The sequence below is a fragment of the Sinohyriopsis cumingii genome, chromosome 7, assembly GCF_028554795.1.
Source record: "Sinohyriopsis cumingii isolate HCF-2022 chromosome 7, ASM2855479v2, whole genome shotgun sequence".
In the NCBI taxonomy this organism is placed as follows: Eukaryota; Metazoa; Mollusca; class Bivalvia; order Unionida; family Unionidae; genus Sinohyriopsis; species Sinohyriopsis cumingii.
In genome coordinates this window covers 63,489,806-63,496,530 of record NC_142967.1, presented here as the reverse complement: position 1 = coordinate 63,496,530, position 6,725 = coordinate 63,489,806, and the positions used below count along the sequence as shown (strand labels likewise).

The following is a 6,725-nucleotide window of genomic DNA, read 5'->3' as shown; positions in this document are numbered from 1 at the left end:
AAAAAATTGGTTTCCAAGATACGTTGCTGAATGTTTTCTTTCAATTCGCTATCTCATACATTGCATGCAAGGAATTCTAATGATCTATCATAACTTTCGAGGAACAAATTTGTAAAATCATACATTGTTTCAAGTTAAGCGCAATATTTTGGCATTAATTTCAAAATCAGCTGCCTTCTAAATGCATAGCAGCAATTCCTACCAAAAACTGACTATGATACACATCACACGTTACATTACACCTCTAATATCCCCCCAATATTGTCTCTCTCGTATCCGCACAAGTAAAACTGCCGGCACTGTTGAAATCAGGTGCAATCACGGCGCATCCAACCGTTCATCCAAAACACCGCCTGTAATAAAACCTCTTTGCTGACTCTGCCGAGGAGTAGTGGGCGAAAGCGTTGAGAGAGAAAAGATCACGTCTAATACTTTTTAATGCTACACAATGAAACAGACTATCGTATACTGGGATTAGTAAATTCTCTTGCCTTTTATATATGGATTGGATTTATAGAGATATATGAGACCACACCTTTAGGATATTTGGTATATTTTAACATTCGAATTGCAACAAAATACTCTGTGCTATAGGGTATTGCTCCCATTGACAACTGATTCAATTAACTCGATCACACTACGGGTTATAGAGAAAATTGGATAAGTTTTCTTTCATTTGAAGATGGGGAATATTTGCATGGTGCAAAGTGGACTCTGGATGACAATGAGTAGCGGATAAATTGTTATTTTACCTGAAGAAGTGTCGGTTTGTAGTGGAAAAAGTCAGTAATACAGATGCGTGTTTCACTGTTAATGTTTTAAATTCAGTGGGGATTTATAATCATGAAAGAGGTTTGCTCCTAAAGATGATATAAAGGTAAGTATTAAAAATATAGTGAACATTTATAAAAATATTATACAGTGAATGTCTTAAGTGTTTATGTACTACAATGGATTACGTCTCCTTACATTACCTATTAAGACAAATGAAGTCAAGGAATACCATTTGCCTCACACAGATGGTCTCGATCTGAACATGTATTGATGTGGTATACATTATTCTATATTATATAGTTTCCTTACACAACGCTATTGGCAAAATCAAGTAAGAAGGTGAATAGTTTTGATATCTTCTCGAATTTTTTTATAACAGTGAACAACGACGTATGCTTTTCTAAATGAAACTCAATGCAGACATGCTTGTATACATGTATATACTTACGTTCTATATGCATGTATATATAAACGCACGCACGCAACAAGTACGTATGTACGTGTACGTATTTATGTATGTATTTTTTTATAACAGTGAACAACTGTATGTATGTATGTGTGTGTGTGCGTGCGTGCGTGCGAATGTATGTATGTATGTATGTCAGTTCGCGAATATCTATCCATTTTAGCTACCTCTATAATATAAGTCCAGAATAGGATTAGAAAGGTCGTTTTTTCGACTTCTTTACAGTAGAAATATTTGCCAAATCGGAACGTATCTATCGAGTGACATTCGCGTCCTAATTTATCCTCTATGTTATTCAATATCCTATGTCTTTTCATGCTGTCTAATAATGTCAGGAGGTCAGACAGAAACGATCAGCACAAGTTAAATTCATGTAATGCACACACTGACCATTTCACCTTTGTGCACTGTCACTTAGAATTAAACAGGAAATTGGCACAAACTGCCTTGAAAAAAATGTCATATAACACTGTGCCTGAAGAGAAAGGAAAGCATATTCCACATCTTTGCGTGTGTTTTACTACTTTGTTCTGCGTATGAAATATGTGTTTCACTTGTTCGTATTGGTTCATGTTTCTTTAAATAATTACTATAATTATGTTCTCTTTGATAGACATGTCCTTTTGAATAAAGTAAATTCCGCCACTTGGCGGTAAGCAAAGCCTATTACATCTGAAATATGATTACAGTAATCTAAGAGTGAAAAAGTTTGCATTACATGTAAACCTTTAGTTCTGCTTTCACATTTTTGATCGAGCTGTATATGTGGTTAAAGGATCATTAGCTAATTAACAATATAAGAGAAATACGCATTATATGTAAAGGACGCTCTCAGAAACAAAGGCTACCTCGATCGAAACATCAAGCTGAGGATCTTATTCGTTTCCGAAATCTCGCTCACGCGATATTCTCGTGCTAAACAGATCTCATCTGTGAGTGTAGAAAACACGTAGATCAATATACAGTGACCTTTGTACGTTTGTACAATGTTGAGATGGAAATTGTTCGTTTTGCTTTAAGTGGCTTTTTTTCTGTTTTCATTGATGTGTGTCATTTTAACTGTAAAACAAAGAAAGGGTAACTGAACTTTTCGAGCCCCTCTGGATCCAACACTAAATAAACATGTTCGGTCGTTGTGCAAAAGCTTAGATTGTCACAAAATTTCTGAACGCATTTGTATAGTTGTTATGACTTTGACATACCTCATTAGAGAGAATGACATCAGAATGTAACTCATGGGTTTATGTGCTCATTTATACGCATTCCCATTATCTATCAGTCAGACTGCCCTGGTGAGTTCCAATCCGTGTTTAGTATTGTAGAACTGTAAATACATTTCTAATTTGTATGCGAAGTTGATTTTCAGCGTCCTTTTGCTGTAGAAAATTCTTGAAAGAAACTGCAACAATTATGTACATGGAATCCTTGTCAAATATAATCAAATTTAATTTTGTCTAATAAATCACGTGATCTGATTTAGTCGCCAGCCTAAACTTGGAGGAGCGTTAGAAACCAAACATATTGCAACAAACCCGATATATTATTGTTATCTGAACAAACCATGAAGCAATGGTCTATTTACAAGAATCTTGTGTATAAATACAGATATAAAATCCCCGAGACCTTCATTCTGCAATATCTTAACAGTATAATTCTCACAGCTGGTGTACTTTGGATCAATTAATCACTGCAATTCATACTTAGTAGTGGCATGCTCTTAACAAAGAAAGGACCCGGTAATTAGCACGAGTGATGTTCTAGCTTCACTATATTGTAGTTTTTATTTAATTGGCCTTTGAATTCATATTCTAACATACCTGATATGCAAGGACAGCGGAATCTGCATTGGCGTTTGATTTCTTTTTTTGTGATTACTTTTTGTCGAAAGTTAATTATAAACCATTGTCTTTTAAAATAAGCAATTTATGGCAAATTTATTTTTTAAACTTTTGGCAGCCATTGTGTGCCTAATAAAACATGAAATACATAAATTATATATGCAGCTGATGAATATAAATACAACCAAGGTGTAGGATAAATTCAACGCAAATGTATGAAATATTTGGCGGTTCGATGACTATTTAAAGGATCAAGTTGTTTTTTGTATGCTTATTTGTAAATTCTCTCTCTCTCTCTCTCTCTCTCTCTCTCTCGCGTTGCTCCCTTATGCTCTCTTTCTCTCTCGTTAGTTACTTTGGGTTTGTTAGAAAATGACTTCCAAGAAGATATGTATATGATGTGACTATAATGTTCGTGTAAGGCTATTTTGTTGGTACACTTACAAATGCCAATGCATTATGCAGGCCTAATATACATGCTTCGTATAATGTACAAGTACGTGGAATATCTATGTATGGTTTGTTGCCATTGCCCACATTGCACAGACATGTAATGCTTTCACTGCAGTAGTTAGTCCTTATTAAATTAGTTTCGTTATTTTGCACAGCAACATTTAAATCATGCCCATCCTTGAGGAACCCAAACATGTACACAGTTTAGCTGGATGGCGTAGAGCGAGCGAGAGAGAGAGAGAGAGAGAGAGAGAGAGAGTCGTTATGTGAAATCATGCCTTTCAGTGATACGCACATGCAAAACAGACTTGGATGTTTTAAAATTAATACCGATAACGCCATCATAACGCTTCTTCTTCGTTACATTTGGGACATTTGCTGTACGTTAATCTTTCTTATTGACAGCGGTCAAAACCGGTTTGCCCATTGGACCTTTATCTCACATTTTTGGCACAAAGGAGTTATGCATTAATTTATTTGAAACATGAGGACAGTGTACAGTATTCTGTCTTATCATAATAAACAAGGAATTTTCATCCACTTACATTAAAGAAAAAGGCTTAGCAATAAACGCATCATATCAATCAAGTTAACTAACTACAAATACGAAAATTCTTTAAGCTCTTCATTTGCTTCAAATAAAGTTGATACACAGTTCAAATGGTAAAAGCAGCTAGTATTAAACTATTTTGCTCTGACATACATATTTACGTTATCAGATATTAATCACAGAATTTCTCATTATCATGTTTTAGAATAAAGTAACGATATAATTTCTCATCGATGCTTTTCAAAAAAAGCAACGATATAATTTCTCATCGATATTTTTAAAAAAGTAATGATATAATTTCTCATCGATGCTTTTATAAAACAAGCAACGATATAATTTCTCATCGATGCTTTTAGAAAAGTAATAATATAATTTCTCATCGATGCTTTTAAAAAAGCAACGATATAATTTCTCATCGATGCTTTTAAAAAAAGTAATGATATGATTTTTCATCGATGTTTTTTTTACAGTAACGTAATGATATAAGTTTTCATTATGGAACCTTTCACACTAAAGTAATAATACAATTTCTGATCATTGATATTTTAACAACAAAGAGTTATGGATCTGGTCTATTTGTCGCGATAAGTGAACAAGAATGTGTGTGCAACATCATCAGATCGTTGATACAGTCACGGTTACAAACGTTAACACGGCAGGAAACAACCGTCTTTACCATGACTGTAAATGAGGAGAACCTGTCAACTTTTTATATCGATTTGTAAGTTGGGCTGCCATTACAATAGTATTATGGTGACTAATATTGCGAAAATCGGTTTATGTTATCGATTTTTCATTAGAATAGTGTCATTTCATGCGCAATAACTGCCACTGGTTAGATTTTCAGACAGGTACTCAATTTTAGATTTTAAAAGATTGTCCATCGGATGGACATAAATAACATATGTTTCATGTAAGAAGTAATATGTTTCAATTGACCATGAACGCGAGAGAAGCTGTTCCCGTAATTTTCGTTTGCTTGTAATCAAGTGCAATAAAAGTGGGACGAACTTTCCCCAAGTCTAACAGATGCGTATTTTCATCAGCAGGGATACAACAATTAACTACCTACAGGGACCCGGAACAACAGGAATTTTAATGCCGAGCAACTTTTCACATCGTGAAAGCTTATCCTGGCAACCGGAAGACATCATTTTATAATTACATTTGGTCATCATGGTACCTACAGATGGGTGTCCGAATCATGTCCACTTAATCCAAAGCGAGTCTGACTGTTATCAGTTCGAGGCGAACAAATGGTCGTTGTTCTAGAGAGCAGGTGACTTTGTTTGACGACTTTGGCTAAAGGAATATGGCAACTTTCAAGAATCCAGCCAGCCACAAGTGTTGTAGCTTGCCATATTGGTTTGTGCTTTAATGACTATAGTATAAACACAAATCCGGCGCGGAACGTTTAGTTGTCTCACAGTTTAGAATATTATGTCGAATTAAGAAAGATGTGAACCATAATGATCAAGTTTAATGTCCAAGTTGGCCAACTTTTTTAAAACAAAATCTGTAAGCAAAATGACACTATAAAACTTGTTTTTCTTCTGTTGTTCTGAAAGAGACTAAATAAACTCAGAGTGTGTGACATTGGTCATTAGACTGGTAATCAGTTATAAGTACTGTGTGCAATTAGGACTACTTTGTCCGATTCGTGTTGAATATAAGAACACCGAAATATATAAAATGAACTGCTGTATGACTTGCAACATACGTTTCATTAGCAGAACATTAAAAAAAGAGAGGAAATGAAAATCGAATGAAAGAAAAATACACTTCTGTATTTATCACCTCTGTCTGCGGCGGTTCGAGTCTAAGATTCAGCCAATGTGGGCATGTGAGTAAGCTTGCCAGTAGCTTCTCGTGGGTCGGTTCTTTCCGGGGTTTTCTGGGTTCTTCCTCCACCATTAATACTGGCCGCCATGTATAGCCTATCGTGCTGAAAAATGGCGTTAAACCCCACAACAACAACAACAACAACACTTCTGTATTTACGTTATTCTGACTTTTGCTTCGCTTCGACACGAAGAGCTGAACAAAATTCAAGCTCTTTTGCCCTCGCTTTTGACCAAGGTACTTACAGTACTATGTCAATAGAATGCAAGACAAAGAGATCAGTGACATATTAATCTTCTTTTGTAGTTTTGAAGCGCTCTGTGCAAACACTCTACAAGATGGTTGACGTTCCTCTTGTCTATAAATATATCGAAACCTATACGTTTGCTTTCAAGTCCAATATAAACATGACACAACTGTATTTATTCAATTGATTATCAGCACATATTTATGTTGAAAAACGCAGTTCTTGTGCTACATCCGGCTGCAAGACGTACACATAATACAAAGAGTAACACGTAAACATTTTATATTAGTATACTAAATATATGACGTGTATTATAGAGACCAGGTATGCAACATCTTACACTAATTTGGCACTATTGTATTCTCAGCTTTGTGACATAAAATAGAGATTTGGCCGACCATCGGATATTGCTTGGCATGATGAAATGTTCATGTTTATATCTCTCATTTGAGTTATGCAAAATATACGTTTAATACCCACAATTGTCTGAGATTTTGAAGACCAAACGTTGGAGCTAACAAGCCCAGACTTACTTTTAACGACATCTGCGCGTTA

The 6,725-nt window shown here is 35.1% G+C and overlaps 1 protein-coding gene across 2 annotated transcripts in view; it reads left to right on the top strand.

Moving 5' to 3' along the window:
• Positions 1-378: 378 nt before the first annotated feature.
• Positions 379-6,725, top strand: part of LOC149795392 (uncharacterized) — a 54,093-nt gene continuing 47,746 nt past the window's right edge. The window contains exon 1 of one of the 2 annotated variants that reach the window (XM_089965177.1): positions 379-877. The gene's annotated coding sequence lies outside the window, so the exon portion shown is untranslated. The remainder of the gene's footprint in view (positions 878-6,725) is intronic. The other variant, XM_089965176.1, reaches the window with a different exon arrangement.